General features: G+C 43.2%; 1 protein-coding gene across 1 annotated transcript in view; it reads left to right on the forward strand.

Moving 5' to 3' along the window:
- plxnb2b (plexin b2b) overlaps positions 1–21211 on the forward strand; it is a 92661-nt gene that overhangs the window by 18657 nt on the left and 52793 nt on the right. Inside the window, 1 exon segment of the mRNA XM_057051684.1 lies at positions 3217–3403. The gene's annotated coding sequence lies outside the window, so the exon portion shown is untranslated.

Genomic DNA, 21211 nt, shown 5'->3' on the forward strand with positions numbered 1-21211 from the left:
GAAATTCCTTTTGCACCCCTGAACAATAATGAACGTCTGGATTCTGAAGTGACATCAATTTTGCCCCCGATAAAAAGCTGGAAATAGTGGGGACAGTATGGCAACGATATGTCTACTGTATAATGGGCATCAGCTTCCTATATGGCTATATGATGAAGAGTTCATCATCAGAAGCTAATGGGATGAAATGCAGTAGCTGTCTATCCCTTTGGACATTGTTATCTCATTTTTCTGTTTGAGTGGTGAACGTCCACATAACCAGACAGCTTGGTTGAATTTAAACCATCTTTGGCCTCCTCCACTGTGTTTCCCTTTAGCAGTAATCTCCTTCATCTTTCATCCTTTGTTTCGTTCTCACTGGGAACTAGGCAAGTAATGCTACCCATGGACCATTTCCTGAGGATAATCCAACATCTGTCTTGCACGCGTCTCTTGCTTACGGCCCTAAACCCTTCACTTTTCCCCATCCCCCTCCTCCACCTTCTCTCCTTCTCCCACGGCAGCCGTCACAGCCGTCTTTCTGAACGATTTCTTTGCACTGAGAGGCTCCTGAGTCACTGTGGCAGTGTCAAATGAGGCTCCTATTTAAGCTCATTAAATGTTTCCAAGAGAATAGGAAATCAATGGTGCATACCAGTGCACGAGAACTTTTCTGTTAATTTAATTTCCCCTCCCACTTATCTGTTTGTACATCTCGCTCCTTCTCGCTCAGTCTCTTTCTCTCCTGCTGCTTTCCATCTTGCTGTTTGTGGTGGGGAAATGGTGATGGGGTAAAATAGTTTTGTGGGGTGAAGAGGTCAGTGGGAGGCAAAAATGGTGCCCCTATGGTAACAATTTCTACTTCCCTGTGACAGACACCATGGTGTCAGCCTGTCCAGACCTGTCAGTAATGTTTAACACTCACTACAGAGCACGGTTGACTTGAGTATTTTGGTTAGATTGACCACGGTGCTGCAGTTTTAGCTTTATTTTAAGGCCATGCTGCTTGGTTCAGACTGCAAAGAAAGGGGAAGAATCATGTACTGTTGAATGACAAGTCTCAGTGTACAAGATATGAGTACATGTTTGTGGGTCCATAGGGGCAGATGTATGAATTGGTAGTTTGTGTTCAGTTCTTTTTTGTACTGTTAGTTTTTCTTTCTTTTTTGTACTGTTAGTTTTTCTTTCTTTTTTGGTATATATTTTTTCCTTTCACCATTGTCTGTCTAATAGTGGTTTGTCTGTCTTGTAATTGTCCATCGGTTTGCAGGTTCTCCAGCAGTCAGGTTCAAGGTTCATTTATAAAATAAATTTTTAATCTTCATCATAGGACAGGAAGTGTTTGACAGGCCAGTCCTGGTAGGAAAAAAACATCTGACACAAGAGACTGTCAGATGCCAATTCTGCTGCCTCAATGCTGGACAGGACAAGGGGGGGGGGGGGGGGGGGCAAAGACAGAGGCTGTTAGCAAAGACCGAAATAAAAAATGCTCATTTCCCTTTTTTGTCCTGTTTTGTCCATCTCTCTCTCTCTCTCTTGTTCTTTATTTGGCATTATGAGTATGTGTTTCTCTGATGAGGATTTGTGATTTTCAAAACTGTGTCTGGGGACCTGTGCCTACACCTTCTCTGGGGCTGCTGTAATTGCTCTTTTGGGGCAATGTCTCTGGCTTGCCACCACTCCCACTTTCTGCAATACCTCATGACCTCTCTCCTTTTTGCTCCTCCATGTCTTCAATCCCTGCACGACTCATTAGTGAACCCCACCTGCCCAGTTTGAGAATTCTCTTGATAGATGTCATACGCAGACATAGAACCGCCTGTTGCCCAGATGGTTTGTTTGCTATCGACTGTAATGCAACTGTTCCAATAGCATTTTGCTGAGGAATGGAAACAATATTGTTGTGACTTTTTTCAGCCTTCCACAATGCATTGTGTGCACAGAGCACAGTTTCCCCCTCGAAGCTGGACCTTCAATCTCACAGCTGCCTTGGATGGAAGCTAAATACAGGGCTGGTCTTTTCCATGTCAGCACTCCTGCCTTTCATCCAGTATCCTCAACACGCATGTTCCCAAGCTAGGAGGCTTACTCTGAGGGATAATGGATGTGTCCAGTTGCAGGGGATCAGCAGTAGGGTACTATCATAGAAGTTATCTGTGGGCCTGAGTGGCCTGTGATGAATGGCCCCAAGCTCTGTCTCTCTCCCGATCAATAAGACACTAGCACCCAGATGAGCTAGATGCCCCCTCACTCTCTGCTCCTCCTTTCCACTCATATATCTCCCTCTCATAATCTCCCCCAATGTTTGTGGACTTTTATCTCCAATTCATGGCCTGAATTAGGCCATTGATCTTTTATCCTTGACTTGGTTTGAATAAAGGACCAGTGTCTCTCCTCCAACCAAGCATGGACGGTTCCTGATGGCAGTTATTGCTACACTGGTGGCTAAGCACGTAAACATTACTTTAGCCTGATCGAACGCTCGTAATCGGAGAGGGAGAGCAGAGTTGAAGCTCCTACCCCCCACTCTGTAACACTGCTGAGGCTCCCATTGCAAGGCCAGCACAAGCAGCAATCCCAAGTGGATACACACAAATTTGTGTAACACGAACGAACATGGATATGTTGGGACGTTCATGCCAGGGCTCACTGAACACAAACTGTCCCTCAGTACCTCATGCAGCCCCACCCAGTCTGCATTGAACCCACTTTATTCTTTGTCTCTCAGTATGTATGCCCCTACCCACCACCAAAACTTGCAATTTGAAATTCTCTCTTTAGGGACTCTTAAGCCTGTTACCTCTTCTTCCTGTCACCACTCACTTTCTCCCAATCTAGTGCTCTTTTCTACCCCTCTCACTATGATTTTCCCCCCTCTGATCTGCTTTTGTCTCTGTCAAAAAAATACCAGATTCCCAGGTTGGTAATTGCATGTCTGCCGGCTAACACATCTGTTGCTGTCAATGTAGTGGTGTGGGATAGAGAGGAGAGTCATGCCCTCTGGCCCGCGTGACATAACACCCCCCCAACAGCACCTTTGTTGCAGATTTAAACCCACAGAGAAGTAGGACTATAATGGGATGAGTTTGTACATGTCTGGTCACAGGTAACCCGGATCTTCACCTTTAGTGTGTGTTCGTGCCAATGCATGCGTGTGACTTCTTCAACCTGTCTGCAGTTTGGTCTCTCTCCATAAAGCGCTCCTCTCCACCCTCTTTCTTGTTTCTCCTTATCCAGAGCCCAGGCCCTTAATGAAGCTGAGGGTCAGCAGTAGTGTGTGGCTAATTGGCCAAGTTTGCCCAGGGCTCTGGCTGCCTGTGATTGAAGTGTCCATTGAGGGTCCACTGTGCAGCCGCCGCTGCACCCTGCTCCTTTCCAGTTCAGCAACCAAGACGCTCTCCTCTCCCCCATCTGCTTCTCCCTAGTGAGTAGTATCTGAGGTCATTTCCTCCTAACCTTGTTCTTGTATCATTTTCACACAGGGAATACTCCACAAGGTACCCACCATTTATGTCTTTTTCAACAATTTTTGAATTTCTGGATTTAATTTTCCACACACGATCCCAAAATTTTCTTTTCTTGGCTTGTGCCACCCTCATACTCTCTCCTCACTTGTCACAGTGGGATTCAGACAATTATTAAGGTCCTCCTTCAGCGAGCTGCCAAAAATAATAAAAACAACTTCCAGCCTCTGTTGCTCTCATAATGGGCCTAATAGTCCCAGCCTTGGCCAAGCACCTTTAAGTTAGCAGTGGGGTTTGGAGGTGAAGCTGATGGGGGGTGTGGTGCCACTAATTAGTCGGGCTTCAGTCTTTGCTTGTTATGGTGCCTTGGTCCCATTGTTGTGCTGTCAGAGTGGAGTGCAGGTAGCTCCGGGGAAAGGACTGAGCAGATAGGGCACACAGGGCAGAAAGAAAGAATTGACACAGCTGGCAGAAAAGTTGACGATCTCGCCTGGGATTTTCACAGGGCCAGATCTCCAGTTCCACGGCACACCGGTGCAAATTTCTTTTGTAATTGTGTTCACACAAGAGAATGGTCAACACGCTGCGATTCTTCCTCTGAAAACAATGCTCCAATTATAAGTCAAGTCTAGTCTAGTCGGCTATCCCATCTGAACTTTAGTAACACTAAATGCATTTTTATTTCAAAGAAAGGTTTTCATGAAGAGCAATGCCTTATTTCCATGCCTGTTAGTTCATAACCACATAAATGATAAATCTACTAATCACATTTTTTCTATATATATATATTCATTCATGGTTTACTAATAGAGTCAGCAACGTATTAAGCTATATGAGCATTCTTTTACTTTATTAATGCTGTTACTTTCTCCCAGCATATATGCCAGTGCCAAGATCAGAATCTGTAATCTTACTGTCTCAAATAATATTATTTTTCTGATGACTGACTACAAATTACTGACGACAAAGTACTGCTGGGCTTTTTCAGTTTTATGTTCCTGTGCTTAAGAATGTACTAAACAGAATATCAAGGAATAAATGCAGAGTGCATCCTATGTTCCCACCCACCATTCATCACATTCTCCCCAGCTACTTCTGTGTTGCAAATCTTGCTGTTTTTCCCCCCCGTCTAGTACATTCATCCATCTGCAGAGGATTTAGTTTGACAGACAACTCATTCTCTATAATCACTGTTTGGTTAGGTCATAACTCTTGTGCTCCATTTTCCATCACATATCCTCTGGTACTTCTTGTCTGCCAGTCTTGCTACTTGTGTTAAAGATAAAAACGTGGATCATTTAAAATAATGGCCACCCCAGGTGTTTGCACCAGCAACGCTATATGAATAGGAGCTTGTGCAGGGAGGTCTTTTATGTTTCTCTCGATCTCTTTTTTTTACACATACTCAAATGTCAACTGTCGACCACAGCACATTAAAAACTCACATTTATTTTTTGTGTCATTTTCACTGTCCTTTTGTCAGTCACATCTTCTACAACCTTGGAGTAGTTGGAAAATTCGCAGTTGACTCAGATGCACAAAATCATCTAAATGCTAGATTTTATTTTTAGTTTGCATGGGAGCTATTCATTATCTCAAAGTTACGTTTTGGAGAATATGTACATCAAAATGCTTACCTATAAAGATTAGAATAACTACGATCCCTAGAGACGAGTGAATCATTTTTGAACGGAATCAAAGGACTGATCTAAACTCGAACATTTCCTCTCAGCCCCCTAGACCTGCCAGCGTGAGGATAGCCTTAATCGCCACAGGACAATGAACAAATGAGGATCTAGCCACAAGTCCAGGTTTAATATTGCTCATCAAACACAGAAAAGGCCATCTCCTTGCCCTACCAAAATAATATAAAACACCATGTTCCTTATTCATCCCCCCAACTACAACGTGGTACTGCAGCCCTCCAATTTTCCATGGCCCCCTGTGAATATCCAAGCTGTCAAGGCTGACTGGGCTGAAGATTTTCTTGCCAGGGCACAGTTGGAACAGATCCGGCCTCCGGGCCACATACACTGCTCCGCTCCAGCCCCTGCAAACAAAGCCTGCCCTGCACAACTGTCATCTAAATGCTAAACACTTTTCATTGGGATGATCAGTTCCTTTTGTACACACTTTTTTGAGAAAGGTCGTCCTTTTGGAACATAATATCCTTACATGCTTTACAGCTTGCTGAGCATGAGCTGCTGGTATTGTGAGCTATTCCCTGAATTGGCACAGAATCATAAAGGGGAGTGTCTTTGTCCCAGTTTTCCTACGGTATACTGATATTTTCTTAACTTTTTGCTACTAAGTCAGTGCATCACTGTAATGGTATTTGTTCTGATGGTGGCACATGTCCTATCTGCTGAGTTAATTGCCCATCCGCACTCTCGAGAACTGAGAAATGTGGCCACTGGGAACAGAAGCTAAACAGCCAGGCCCACTTTAAAGCGGGCATGTTGAGACAGAGTCCAGACAATCCCCTCAACAGTTTCATATCAAATCCATAGAAATACAAATCTCCTCAACGATCTGCCAGGCTTCTGCAGGAGAAAAAAAAATTCCTGGAGCAGCAATAGCAGAGTTTCACACCCCCACCAGAGCCCACACTCTCTCTCCATCTCTCTCAATGCTGCTTGGTTGCAGAGGATGGTGGGAAACATCTGTGAAATCAGTCTGTTTATCAAAAGACTGTTGGAATATGTGCAGGAAAAAAATGAACTCAGAGTCAGTGATCCTGATGCCAATCTCATAGAAGAATGGGGAAAAAAATGTAAATGCAGATTCAATTTGCAAAACCTTTCAGTAGTTAAAAGCTGGTGTTTTAAAACCTGATTCTACAGAAATGAGCAGGACATAGAAGTGATAGTGCACTTCCTTTGCAGCCAAATTACTTCCTGTGGCTGACAGGGGGGGAAGCTGAGGAAGCCCATTTCTCTGTTTTCCCTCTTTCCCCCCTAAAAAAAAAACTTGTATTAGGTTATTGACTGATATGTTATGAAAAGCATTTATGACCAATGATTCAGCAGGTCCCCCGGATGCTCTGCGTCGCTGTCAGAGATATAGCTCCTCAGTCACTGAAGTCTCTTTTATTTGCTTGTGCTGAGCGATATAAATAATGAAATGGAGTCAGTAATTGAAGGTTTTCTTAATTATGACCAAGCTGTCAGCCAGCAGACTTGCAGCCTAATGGCCCTGTGACGTGGACCGTAATAATTATCTATGAGGGTTGACGTAACAATAATACCTAGCCTTAAGTGGCATACTAGCTCATTTTTAAGCAGCGCAACAATAATTGCAGGCAACAATCTTAAGAATATCAGTATTACTGTCTTGAGGTAATGTCCGTCAGACTTGACAGGAGACGGAGACCCCCTGGATTTAAATTTGCTCTAAGGGGACTCTTTAAGGAGCTTGATCATATTTTCATAATTGAAACAGTTTGAATTTCTTTGCAAACAGCACGAGGCCTTACCATAAACAGCATTATCATCCATCTCAGCAGGTTTTCTAATATCCCTTTAATCCTGTCATTTCATTCATAGATACTGCCAGGCTGATTCTCGGCCCGCAGCGCATCTTCCTGACTGTCGCCGCTCCTCTGTGTGAGAGATTGAATTCTCCACCTCCCATCGTGTGTGGTCTTGACACACACAGACAAGCACACACATATATACACACGGGCGCGCACGCACACAGACGCACCTTAACAGCCAAGCGTTCACTCATCTATTATCAGATTTCCATAGTGTAAATTGGCTGGTCAGACCTGATGATATAGGGTAGAGGACAATAGTACCTGTACCCTGTACGGGTCATGATTCGTAGTTGTGGGTAATAACTTGTCCCCTCTGAAGTGCAGTTCTGCTCATCTGCCTAAAGCATTTTCCCCCTGAGATGAGGAGCCTTGACGTCTCAAAAGAATGTCCAAGTGACATTTTCTCATCCTGCTATCATGCCAAATTGGCAGGGAATGCACTGAACATGAAATTCTGGCTGATTCCAACAGCAGATTCAAACAAAGCTGTTAGCTGATAGTTACTGATGTCACTATGCAAAAAAAATTCCATTTTGTGAGCAGTTTATTACTGTAGCTTGTCTAAATTTTCCAACTTGCAACTGTAATTTTGGCATATTTGCAGCACGTTTTGACAAGTTACTTATAGAATTTAGTCAGTGATTTTCAGTTATTTAAACACTTGCATTAAAGTGTTAATGCAGTTCCTGCTTCAGCCCCCAGACTGTAGTCGAGGAGCGTCGGGGGGATTTGTTTACCTCCTGGGCTGAGCTCGGACCTGCAACGATGAGCTGAACTCCTTTTATTTTAACAATGGTGTGAAGAATACCTTGTTTTTCTGGCCTTTATTAATTAGCAAATACAGCGGCCAATTATGCCTCTCTCAGACTCTGCTGCCCACATCATAATCACCCATGACTCACCTTGTCCACTCACTTACTTTAGCCTGGATGGGCATGCACTGTGCTCCATCTCACAGAAAGACGATGCTAGTCTCACAAATCCCTTTTCAACATCAACTTAACATCGACTTCTGCACGAAAACAAAAATGCGTTGCAAAATCAGCTATTTAAATCTGCTTAATTTTGCTCGTCGGATCGATGCCAATGTAGGGAAGAAGAAACCATTGACGGATACCGACATTATTGCTGACATATCATCCATCCCTAATGCCAAATAATGAACCCAGCAAACGTGCGTGACTTTATGCACGAAAATATGGCGTGTGATTACTGCGTGATTGGAAAGGCAAAGCTTTGGAACACTGGGGCGAGGGGAGAAAAAGTTTCCCCTTTCACTAGTCCAGAAGAACAAGATGCAAATTTAATCAAATCTGAATTAAACATGTGGCATTTTATGCTTGAGGCATGATGGGCATTTAAACCTATTGCAAGCTGGAGAAAATGGGTTTTTCAGTGGGTTATTTATGGTGAAGATATTGTATTCATTTGATTATAATAAAACATCCATTACACTCTTGAGTGAATGGCATCAGGAGGTGAGACTGACGGAGAGAGCCCAATGTAATAACAACTGTGTCTGCTTTAAATGAGCCAAGGAAAAGAGCGGGTTTCTGGAGATGTTAGTTTCCTTCATAGGGGTGCTCAGATGTGTTGATATGCTTTGTGAGGAGTAATAAAGAAGTATAGCTGCTTTTATTGTTCCTATGTGACAGAGTTATGTTTAGAGCTGGTATAAAGAGCTGGAACATGGCGTAAAATGATATTATGCCCCATTAGGCGGGGGCTCAGGCTAAGCATAGCTAGCAGTAAGCGAGGACTTGGGGTAATGGCATATTGTCTGTGATCTGCTCTTTCACTTCTAACTGATTGAATCGTCTACATCACTGGCACTCTATCTCCTGGGGAATGGGAGTAGACGAGGTGATTTTGGCTGAAGACATCATTCTGTCATTGCTGGGAGATAACAGGCTGAGGGAATTGGATTGGGGCATTCTGAAAATGTAAAGCAAAAGGCTACGTTCAAGAATTATTGCTGGATTTTTCCGTGAACAAACTGATCCCAAGGTGCATATATATTTCATTTTGAATTAGATACGGCGCTGTGGCATATAGCCACATTCCTGGATCCGAACAATACTAAAGAAGGTTTACTTTAGCTGAATTTCAAAGTGTGGAAGGAAGGAAAATATATCTGATCGCCAGCTCTTCTGTCACATGGGTTAATCTTCCTTGTGTTGGGAGACAGGCCTCGAATAATATTCTGAAGATTTGATCCCGTGCTGCAGAACAAAACTATTTTGTAGTACAGAACAAATAAAAGGGTAAGAATCACATTAAGGTGCTGTTGCGTCTGGGAGAACCATTACCTCGGTTTTCACTTGATGTAAGAGGATTGCAATGGATGAGAAGCAATATCGGCGTGCCTGACTGTTCAGAGAACCTACCTCTAAACTCAACTTGACCCCGAGTCCAGTTCAGAGTCCGTCTTTTCGGTCACTTGATGAACAGGCAAGGCACTGTTCAGAGCCGCATAGTTTTGCTGCCCTCCTCCAAAGGCAGCATGGGGGCTTGGGAAGTAATCCGAAGCGAGCAGGCAAAAGAATTCCAGGCATGCGGAATGGAACCAGATGTGAGTTTTTGTTGGCTGTGTTTCACACATGCTCTTGGTGTTTTGTACTTGCACAGACAGATACATACACAAATATTACTTCTGGCACATATTCAAAAGCTTGCAAAGGGCCAAATGGATGTTATAACACAATTAAATTATATGAAATGAAACCCGATTGGCAAGACAAGACCACCGCAGGCTTGATTATGTGTGCAGTCCTGATCGGCCCCGCTTCCAGCCACTCGGATGATGTTTCTATGTAAACGTGAGGTTTTATTGACCCCAAAATAAGCTTCAACGTCTGTTCTTGTGGCTGGAATGATTATTTTAATAAAATATCATACCCTGACATTCATTTAATTTTAGACAGTGGGGAATATATTTTTTGTTGATTTCCCTTATTATTTTCAGGAAATCTTCTTGCAAGTAACATGTTTGTGGATGGAAAGATGCACATTGATTTACACAACTTGGGGAATGTTTAGTTTAACTGCAAAGACGTACGGGTGACCTCAACATCCCATTACGTCACTGAAGACAAAACATAACACCATATTAAAAGAATTTAACTATGGCAGCATGAATGGTAGTTTTGTTGTTGCGGGGTTTCCAATTTAAAAAGTCCCAGAAATGAAAAGTTATAAAAGATCACCAACTGTTGTCTGCCATTGCACATGCATTGCGTGTTTTGACCTCAAGACTTTGGGTAAAACACTTAGATCAATCACCAGCGACACACAAAGGCTTTTCAAAAATGTGGCTCTCCTTTTCTTTGGCTCAAGCATGTCATCAAAGGATGTGGCATTCACTGGCTGGGGCAAGAATGTGTGACAAAGTGTATGCGTGCTTGTTTCCTGATCGCGCAGGCCTGTATCAGCCATCACCACAGGAAATGACCGGCTGTTTGCTTTGAAGTCCTTGCAGAGTTTTTCATTATTCTTACTATCTCTGGAGACGCAAGGCATCAGACAAATAGTCCTCCGATACGCAGACGCATGCGCCCAGACACCGACACACATGCACTGCTGTTGCTCTGCACTCACCGTCTGGTGCTCTCTACTCAGAGCTTTGCTACCAAATGCCTCTTAGAATGCAGAACAAGCGTTTATTAGCATAAAATACAGGAGTGTTGGCCGCCACAGGGCACAAACCTCACCACTCCCCCCTCATTTTTACACACCGCCCTTGCCTGAAAAGGCTGAGAGGGCATGTGTAATTGCATTTTCTTCCCCCTGTGCAGAAAGTAGAGTGCAAGATACTAGAAATTCTAAGATTCCTCAACCCTTGCCCAATCTTCCGCTTCTCTTTCTTAGTTATTCGCCTTTGCCTGACTGCACTCCTCACCTTTTATAGATTCATTTCATATCCTCATGCTCCTAGCATGTCGAAATGTGTGACATGTTGAGGAAAAATTAATTGGACAGTTGTGATGAAATAGTCAACCTCCCATGGTGAACTGCTGCATTAGGCAGAATTGGCACACTTCCCTCCAAAAAGTTTTCTGCTGCCAGTTTGTGCCGATCTGGAGTTTCATTTGTCGACACACTGTTGTCTGTAAAATGACACCCACTATTCTATCCTCTCGCCACTCGTAACAAAAATATTATTTTAAAACGGTAAATGGTTGTCTACAGCCTATTTCACATACAGCGGCTCTGTTGTTTGCCAGGAGATCATGTCCCAAAGCAACAGGCCTGGGCTCGGCTGGTAGAATCTGGGTTAGGAAATCCCTTGTTGTCCCTATTACATGCAGTAATGCTAATGAAGCTTTTGCGTCTGTAATGGCATTACTAAATGGGATATCCAAGAGCAGGAGGGCACTCTGGATCATGCGTGTGCTATTTTAGACTCTTTATGAGATACTAAGGCAAACATCTACAGCCTTTGTGAAGTGCCTTTTGAGGACATTTTTTTACACTGTCGCTAGAACTGGTACTGCTGCTTAAGCTAGTTCCAGTTCCATTGATTGTCTGTGTCAAAAGGTATTGAACCTATCTGAAAGTATTTCAAATCATAAAAATAAAATACAAAAAAAGATTTTAGGTTTATTGACTGCAATGTTGTGGGTCTTGCCAAAGCCGGGCGGGTCCTCACTCCACACCACTGGTACCTTTATTTGTCTAGCACATTAAATATAAAGAAGAAATGCACCCAAACCATTAAACTTTGACAAACATCAGGTTCCTCACCGTGACATGTTTACATGCAATCTTTATGGACTACGTCAGTACTAAAAAAAATAGCCTGAAGGACTAAAAGGATTTCTGTCTCCTCTCTGTGCAATCCTGCAGTCTTGGAACACACGATCAAACGGCTTTGGAATATCACGTCTAATTAGCCTAGGAACCAATCCTTGGGCCTTAAAGGGAAAGATAATTTTATCAAATTTTCGCCACATCACTTTTAGATGAGGCGAAGCGGCAAATGTGGGTGAAGCTGTTTAATTAACTGATGTTAGAGGAACCCCAAAAGCATTCAGGTTCAAACAGACTGTGCACAAGTCATTCATTATGTGCTGAGCCTGTCTCGTGTTGTTATTAATGCTTCCTCTACCGAAAGGTTGTTATTTGTCGCACCTTGCTGACTGTGTGTCTGAGCCTTCTTGACTTCTCTGTTTGGCCTTCACACTCTGTTCCCCTGCCCGGTGTCCTCTGATTTATGACAGTCTGGAGTTAATGGTTTAGAACAGGATTTGTGTCTGGTGACTGGACTGGCTGACCATCCCCTCTACCCCCTCTATTCCCATTTGCTCTTGACCACTGCCTCTTTCCTCACTGGGACCCAGGCTGCAGGCTGAGGGGAGGGTCAGCTCACCTTCAGACATGGCTACCAGACCTCGTTCCCTTTTGTCCCTTATAATGCCCAAGCTTTTTTCCTCACACATTCAACACTCTGTTCCTCTGTGTCGGCACCAAACGTCAGGGCCAGGCTGCAAGGGAGGCAGGGGGCCTCGTATGTGGAACCGAGCTAATTAGCACAGGAATCTGGAGACGAAAACCCCGTTATCTAAACCCCCAAACCCCCTCATCTCTTCCCTTCTTCCTGTCTCCCTCTTTACTCTGGAGGTTGCCTCCATCATGCCGCTTGCATCACCAGGTTTGTGAAGGATGTCGCTGCCAGCTGTCTCTTTCATGGACGACTGCCAACCTCTCCTCATGTCTTCTGTCCGTTGTCAGTTCCATATTTATTCACATTTCTCACTCTACCCACCTCCCCCAGTTAATCTGTTAATGAACTCCGCATCTTGGATATTTTTTCTGGTCTTGTTTCAGGGACACTCTTTTTCACTGACAGACACATGATAGATGTCTCGGTGCCTTGATGCCATGATATCAAGGTTGGGAAGGGCAGAGTGCGCCCAGGTCGGCCGGCAGTCTGTGTCCGCTGCACCATGCCAGGTTGCAATCTGTGAGCAGTGTGTTAAGCGCAAAACAGGCACTTCATTTCCCACTCGGCTCGGTGGCGTTTGCCATCTTCAGCAGCTTGATAAAGGTCAGAAGAGCCTGGGCTGATTAAGAGAGCTTTTTAAGCCATCGGAGCAATGAGAATCCCAATCGATCAGGAGGCTCTGCTCAACCTTCTAGTCGCGTCAAAAGTAAGTAACATTTTCCATGAGGGAGCAGAGCTGCCATGCTGGCTAAACTCTTGATTGAGTGTATTGTGGAGCTCCATTGCAGTGAAGGATCCCAGCAAGACCAAGATTTTCGCATCTGAATTTTGTCCATCTGCGTGCACAGAAGTAAACCCATTACTCTGCTTGAGTGTCAATGACTGAGTCTCATGGGGTCTAAGTGTAAAATAGATGTCACGGAGTTAAAATGGGAAAATTTTAATATAATATTACATATTATACTTTATTTAAATTAGGTCAGTGTGCCCACCATGCATACTGTAGCCTCCTTGGTCAGAGAAATTTGACTTATGACATGAAGTGCACTTGGCCTTTGATTGTATCAATTAATCTCCACCAGCATTACTCTATGAAGGACATATGGGGCAGGGCTAATTGTGCCTTTAAACCAGCTACATACAAAAATTTCCATGTCATTATTCACTCTGACTATGCAATAAATCTTAAAAGGGCTCTCCTGCTTATTCTTCAGAGGAAAAAAAAAAAAATCAACGCTCTAATTCCCGCACCATTTATGTGTCTTTATGTTGCGTGTCTCTAATTTGTCTTTCTACACTGCGCAATAATCTTTGCCCGATATTCTTTGGAGAGACGGTGTCTTAAACATTCTCTCATTGATCAGCCACTCTGATACCCTTGTTCGAGCGAGCCGAGTCTATCATTGGGGGAATTAACGTTTTTTCTTCCACGCTGAAACTCCTTTGTTGCCAGAGCTGTGATTGTGGTTTCTGTCAGAGATGGAGGGAGGGAGGAAGCTTCTCTCTGATCTCAGAACCATCTGTCTGGTGCTGGCCCGGTATTCTGTGCTGCTTAGTATTAGCACTTACAAATATATACATTTCTCACAACTAGCTTTTCAGAGAAGTCTGGTTAATGCCTGAGCTATGGGAAGTGGGGAACAGATTGAAGTTGGGTAGAGCTTTGGAAGCAATGTCTGTTATCGCTTCACTGATGAGAAATGGAAGGAAGGAGGGTGCGCTTTGGAGGTGTATGATCAGGTTTTTTTTTTAATACCAGACTGGCTAATTTTTTTTCAACAACTTGGTATCCCTTGCGTGCATCGGGTTTTGTGCATGGTCTCACTCTCCTACAACAGTTAAAAGGATTGGCTTGTAATTTTTGCAGTTAAAGTTGTTGTTGCTCCGTTAGTCACAGGTAGAAGTTCAGGACTTAGGGGAAAGGTGAGATTCATGGATGCTAATAAGCTGCGTACAGTTGAACACTTTCTGTCAGTTGTCGGCTCTAAGTAAGCTTTTCAGTTGTACAGCAGCATGATTTTGTGTTAAGCCTGTCTGCTTCACTTTCCTGGAGATATATTGGGGTGAGGAGCTTTTATCCAAGGCTTCCATTTCTCTTTAGAAGCTGGTGACTGACTCTGCTGCCCCTCCTTCTTGGTTCCTCGCTGCTGTGAAATGGAATTGCTTTCTCGTTTGTTAAAGATTTTCTTGTCACTGCCTCATAGTACTCCTAGTCTGAGATCACTTGAAATGAGTGAAAGTTCTTAAAAACCACCAGAGAATTATGGTGTCGCAGCAGTGGTGTGTGTGGGATGGGAGGAACTGAGTAATGAACATATATGAGAAAATAGTTTCCTTCCTATTTTTCTGAATTGAATCTGTTTGAAGGACTTTTTTTTAAAATGAATTCCAGCTAGTTGTCACTTTACATTAAAGCATGAAGTGACCTGCTGGTGCAAGGAAAGGCAATCGTTCTCTTGTTGCCATGGAAGCAGGTGCATTACAACATTGGGTATCATCAGCCATGCCAAAATCACTACCCACCTGTATCCTATAGGCTTTTCAGGTGTGGGGGTGGGGAGTAGTGAATGCCCCTATTTTAGACTGTCTGACATCCCTTTTTCTGTTTTTTTTTCTTCTGGTTTCTCTTCACATTCTGAAATGAAAACACGGGATAATCTAGATGTGATCCTAACAACCACAACCCCTATTGAATAAGCAAGGTCCCCCTCTCTCCCATCCCTTCATTCCTTTCTTTCACTCTTTTGCTCATCATCGGTTCCATCTGTTGCAAAATGGCACAACTGTTCTGCACATCTCACGCTCATGCCCCGCTGCACACACTTAGTGTACCAGGGCAGCGTTGCTCAGAGAGTATGTGGCGCCAATCTTAATCACATTGGGTGAGCACACCTGTGAAAACAGATGTCCACCGGGGCTGGCATGCTGTTCCTCTTTAGGTTGGAAAATGGGGGAATGGAGTTCTTCTCCTCCTCCAGTTCCTTCCCCCGTTATGCAGATGATTTTCCAGGTCCCCGGTGTGACAAACCTGCCTCTTATACCCAGAAAGGAAGGCAGGTAGAGAACAGGAAGCATCGGCCCTAATGTTCACCCTCCTGCTATGTTCCTGTGGCTCCCGAGAAATCCGATATGTTGATATGTCATACAGTGCAAAATCAATTCTAAAAGGCATTTGAAGCTGTATGATCTTTAATCAATTTTTTACACCTTTTATGAGATAATGCGATAAACACCAGGTGTTGACCTTTTTTAAATGAACCTCTTCAATTTACAAATCGATCTCATAACTCAGAATAGGCCCATGCTGACTTTTCCACATAAAAAATCATTAGTGCGGGCATACTAATTCCACTATAGCATTAAGGCCATTATGATGACATTAGCGAGCCCGATGTGTTTTGAATAATTACATCCTTATCTAATAGAAAGCATATTTTTCAGGCAGTGCCACATCTCTGCTTTTGCCCACAGGCCTTTTGGAATAATGTATGTTATCAAAGCTGTCTGCCAGATCACCGCTAATGTTAGTTAACCAGGCAGAATGATCTACATTCACAAATTTTAAGGCGATATATGTGATGTGTTTATCTTTCCGCCGGTTGATACCGTTCCTGTAAATGTCTTCTGGCTTAAACGCAGCTGCAGAGAATTGGAAGCGGTGTAGTCACACCTTTTACTTGCCCAACCATGCTAATATGCCCCTGGGAGATAAAAGGACACTTCACCTATATTTTTAAAGATTTTCAGCCACATCCTTATTCATTTAAGAAAAATTCCAACTTCCAAGTAAACAATGTCACAATGTGAATGAGATATGATTAACCAGACCTGTCTTCACTTATCAGTTGGTCATACTAGGCAAGCTGCATTCTAGAGCAAAGGTTAAAGATAAGTGGTATGAGTCAATGGCATGACAAGCTTTCAGCAGTTACAGTGAATGGACTAAACTGCCGCAAAATAGTTACTAGGAACCATTTTAATATTTATAATTCTAAGCCCCTCTGTGTTGAAACTTGCTTTTTCTGCAGCTAAAAGTGGCACACAAGCTGCTCTGCTCTTTGATGAAAGTATTCAGCATTATCAGCTGCTTCTTGCCATATTAATTGCATTACAAATTAAATCCTATTCATCTGCATTCTTGCTAAATGAATGCAAAGCTACCACTTAAACAAAACTGTGGACATTTATTTTAATGATCGGGGTAAACCAGCACTTGCTCATTGAAACACATCACGCCGAACTGGCACACAACAGCGAGGCCACACACTTCATCCCCGCTTCCAGCCTCAATAAATCCTCCATCCTCATGTCTGTTCAGCATTGATCCAGCTTTCATCCTCCACTCTGATCCCTGTTTTCATTTTTTTTCTGGCGCATAGGGATTGCTTAATGATCTATTGACGTGATCTACTGATTCGTACAGTCGACCACAATGTGCCATCTATTAAAGAGGAAGCTGTAAAGCATACCATCCTCTCTCTCATGCACCCACTCAACTCATGTCCCACCTCTTTTACAACAAGTCTCAGTGTGCTTCGGCTTCCTGAGTAACCCCCACTGAGATTAGTTCCTAACGTGCTTAAGCAGCTGGCTGTAAAGTGGTGGGTATTTTTTGCCAATCTAACAGCATTGTTCACAAGAATAGCCTTAATGATTTGGCTCAGCGAAATCATGTCTCTTTCTTTTCATTTGGCTTAATGCAATTGTGCATGCAGGTTACTGGTAATTTGTTTAGCTATTCATGTGTATTTTGTGAGATTGCCTCGTTTGAACTGTGCAATTTTGCACTGTGCAACAGGCTTGCTTCTTGATAGAATCTTTATAGAAAAGGCGAGTTTGGCGAGTTTGAGTTGAACTCAAAACAGAGCAGCATGCTGCAAGGTCTTATCCAGCTCACTTCCCTTATGTGAGACATTTGCTCCAAGTTTAAGAACATGGATAAACAAGTTTTCTAACCCTGACACCTCTGATTGTATTGTGCCCTCTGTCTGGTTTACAATATGGCACTTTTCAAGTGTGACTGGCGCTGTTAAGACACGTAATCCACATGTGAGGTCCTCCTGGATTTGCAGGCACCAGAAAATGTGTTTTACTGATGTGCAAGGTTTTGCTTGCACTAACATGATTATTCTTTTTTAATCTAGCACAACCTAAATATGGAATGTTTGCTTAGCTGTTCATTAATTAAACTGACCATATTTTTGTTATTTGTATGGATTCCTACAGTTCCCTCTCAATAATCTATAATTGCTTTTCCCAACCTTTTATTACATTATAAACAGTGTATTCTCTATTTATAACTGCTCTTGATAAAGGAGGATTAGTTGAATAATGTAAGGTCAGTAGTATTATGTAAACATGTCTTGTTTGCAGTGCGTTGCTCAGCCATGTTGCTAGTTGGGACACAGATGAAACACTATGTTGCAGTACAGAGTTGGTGATAATTATTTCGTCAAGGGCAGCATTTGGGTTCTGGACCCGAGGCAAACAGTTTTTGCCAAAGTTGGCATGGATTATTGATGCACATGGCACATTGCAGTGTGTTTCATGAACACTACCAATAAATCTCTGTTCTATGCGGGGCATTCCAATCAATTTAGGTATATTACCTATACCTAAAACTGTCGCAAACTTAATTATGTCAGTGAAATTTGACTCTGTTCATAGATAAAGATAGTTGTGATTCACATGACAGGCAAAATATATTTGAAAATGTGTGCATAGTGGAAAAGTTTCAGCACATATGTGCTTCCATAACAATAATAGATAGACCAACTTTCTTAAAGTTTAGTTGTATTACAGATACATGAACACGTACCATCCATAGACCTTCAGTCATGCAGCTCTGACATTAGAAATCACACATTCACAGCCTGCAGTTGAGTCACGCCTAATGCAAACAGAGATTTGGCATCTTAGGGCATGACCTGGCACATAGATCCTATGATGTGCACGGGAACGGTGACAAACTGTATGTGGAGCTATGAAATTAATGTGGCTGCGATCGATATCGAACAAGTCTCAAGCAGCTCAATTTTACACTTGCTGCTGGGAACAGATGGTACTTGCTGATAAAGTTGCTGGAGGTGGAACTGTGGCAGCCACGCTACAGAGAGGAGAGGCCAGATCCTCTGGAGCAGAGCAGAAGGGAGAAAAGCAGTTAGGCTGCCATGTAAAACTTTGCAATAACCTGCATGGATGAACAATCCCCTAATCAGATTTATGGGATGAATATTTAATAGTGCGTCAGCTAAGAAACCTTGCATGCACAACTCATGACCCCCTTCAAGTTCAACATTCATTCAAACAGCTGCTGCACAGTTGCTGTATAGAATGATCTTTTTTTTTCTTCTGTGTCATTACCATCCTTGTTTTGCATAGCCGGGGGGCATACATTTATGTTCACACTGTCTTTGATGGAAAAACGTTGCAGTGGCACTCAAATATTAAAATACACCCACAGGCACATTATTGCCTCAACAGCGGAGCGTGTTGGTTTGTGTGTATTTTCAAGGACTGAGACAGTACCTGCTGAAGAGCAGTCGGGTGGTTGAATATATCTGGTCTGTAATTGATAGTTGGCATTGCACTGATAGGTGTGTGTGTGTGTCTTTGTGAGAACAGGCTCGCATCCACCTCACAAATCTCACTTTTTCCTGTCAGTTCAAATCTTCTCAAACTGCACGTCCTGGGGGAATGGGCAAATGAGACAAGCACCCCAGTGCTTGAAAAATATGTTATTGGAGCCCGTTTCCATTATGGGATTCCTTTTGGGGCCCTGTGATTAAAGTGCCTCGGCCGGGCCATGATTGTGTGCTTGCCTGTCTTTGAACACAATTGTATTTCTGTCTGTCCTCAACCAAATTTGGTGAGTGTGGGCCGCTGCTCCTATGGCTCACTTGGGCGGAAAGGCAAGACAGAGCGAAGGATCAAAATTCTTAAAACAAGTCTGGGCACATCTGGTTATGATTGGCAAAGGAAAAGAGGGCCTGTATTTCTGGGAACTGGCAGAAACTTCAACCCAACCCAGTACAACCCAGCCCAGTACATTTCTAAATCTGCCAATACGGTGGGGGGGAACAAAACTAGGGCTACTCCTGTTCACCCCTTCCAACTTATCCTGACTCCTTGCCAATTGTAGTAATCCCACTGCAAAGTCTGTGGAACCTTCTTTTTTTCCTCCATTTTTTAATAAACACCATTCACAGTCCTTTAGTTCCATCTTTTATACCATAAGAGGTGAGATCAGCAGAGAGCCAGGTAGACCCAGAGGTCTATTATTTTTGGTGGCTGTTTTTGTGCTTGGCACAATGACGACTCTGAAGGCACATAGCAAAAAGAATGAGAGAAGTGGCTATGTGCAGGTTGCAGAGATATTTCATGGTCATTGCTGGTAATGGTTTTGTTCATCTCACTGAATCGCTAAATCTAACGTACTTTGTGTGCGATGGATGACAGACCTCAAACTGAACACCCTCGGAAAGACTGTCCCTCATGCATTCGACCATGCCTAAACTGAGAGAAGTGACAATTAAAAAGTAATGCCAATGTTTACTGCAGGCCCTTGAGCCATTGTTTACCCTGCCTGCTATAATCACACGCATTATTTGGACTGGCATTTTACCTGTGGCTCACCGGTCTGATGCTGGTTTAGGAGATAGCCTGGAACGTCCCTGAAGGCTGCGGCTGAAAGCAAGCTCTGTCACCCAAGTGAGTCTTGCTTTAATTCAAATGGAATGTGTGCATTTAGCCTCCTGAATCTCCAGACCTCCACAGCGATGGCTAAACTCCAGCTGCAGCGAGAGTATCATGACTTCTGTTATATTGCCTGTAGCGCTGCAGGGACTATTTGCTGTCCTTATTAAAGAGGCTGACTGGTGACTGGGCATGAAGCCTGGGTGTGTGGGTATTCTTTACGCATGCTACACTGTTCAATTTGAGAAGCGCATGTGTGTGTTTAGGCAGGCCTGAAGGACAGCTGAGGTGGAGCGGTGAAGCCTCATCCTGATTGGTGTTTCCACGCATGCCACGGATTCAGTGACCCTCACCAGCATAATGACTTTAGAGTTAATTCCCGAGGAGTGTTCCAGAGGGAAGAGATGAGAAAAAGTGGCGAGGAGGATGATACAGTTAGGCTGTGGCTCTACAACACGCTGCAAATCTTATTCTTCCGTGTTACTGGGAGCAATCTGCTCCCGGTCTTCTCTTTCTGATCGGATTTTTGCAAGCTGCCAAGAATCCACTGGCGTAGTGAAGGCCCGCTCTGTCTCTTTCTCACACTCTCCCTCCATTTCTTATTCTGATGTTGTGTTTTTGTAATCCCTAAGTAGCTGACTGACATGTTTAAGGGGAGGTTTTTTGGGTACTGAGGAAGAAGTTGAATCACACACTGACAATTTTCTGAGTCCATCTCCAAGCCAATATAAGACAAGGCAGAAAAAACCCATTTTCCTGCCACCTGAAGTGACTTGGAGAGCAGTGTTTAAGCAGGATAGTTCATGGGGAAATCCACAGTGATTATTCATTTTCTGAACCTTATATTTCACAGAGCTGAGGGGGGATTTTCAAGGTCCTCTGGTTTGTCATTAGATAGTTTCATTTTGCTGTTGTACTGCACAAGTGAATATACTTAAAGAATATATTAGATGAAGTTTAGAGTAGTTGATGGCAGAGAAGCAGTCTTACATCCACAGACCATGACAGATATAAACATTTATATAACTGCCTTACAACTATTACAGTGATCATGTTGTAATATATTATAAAGAGTCTGCATCTGTTATTCCA

This window comes from Takifugu flavidus, chromosome 13 (genome assembly GCF_003711565.1).
Source record: "Takifugu flavidus isolate HTHZ2018 chromosome 13, ASM371156v2, whole genome shotgun sequence".
In the NCBI taxonomy this organism is placed as follows: Eukaryota; Metazoa; Chordata; class Actinopteri; order Tetraodontiformes; family Tetraodontidae; genus Takifugu; species Takifugu flavidus.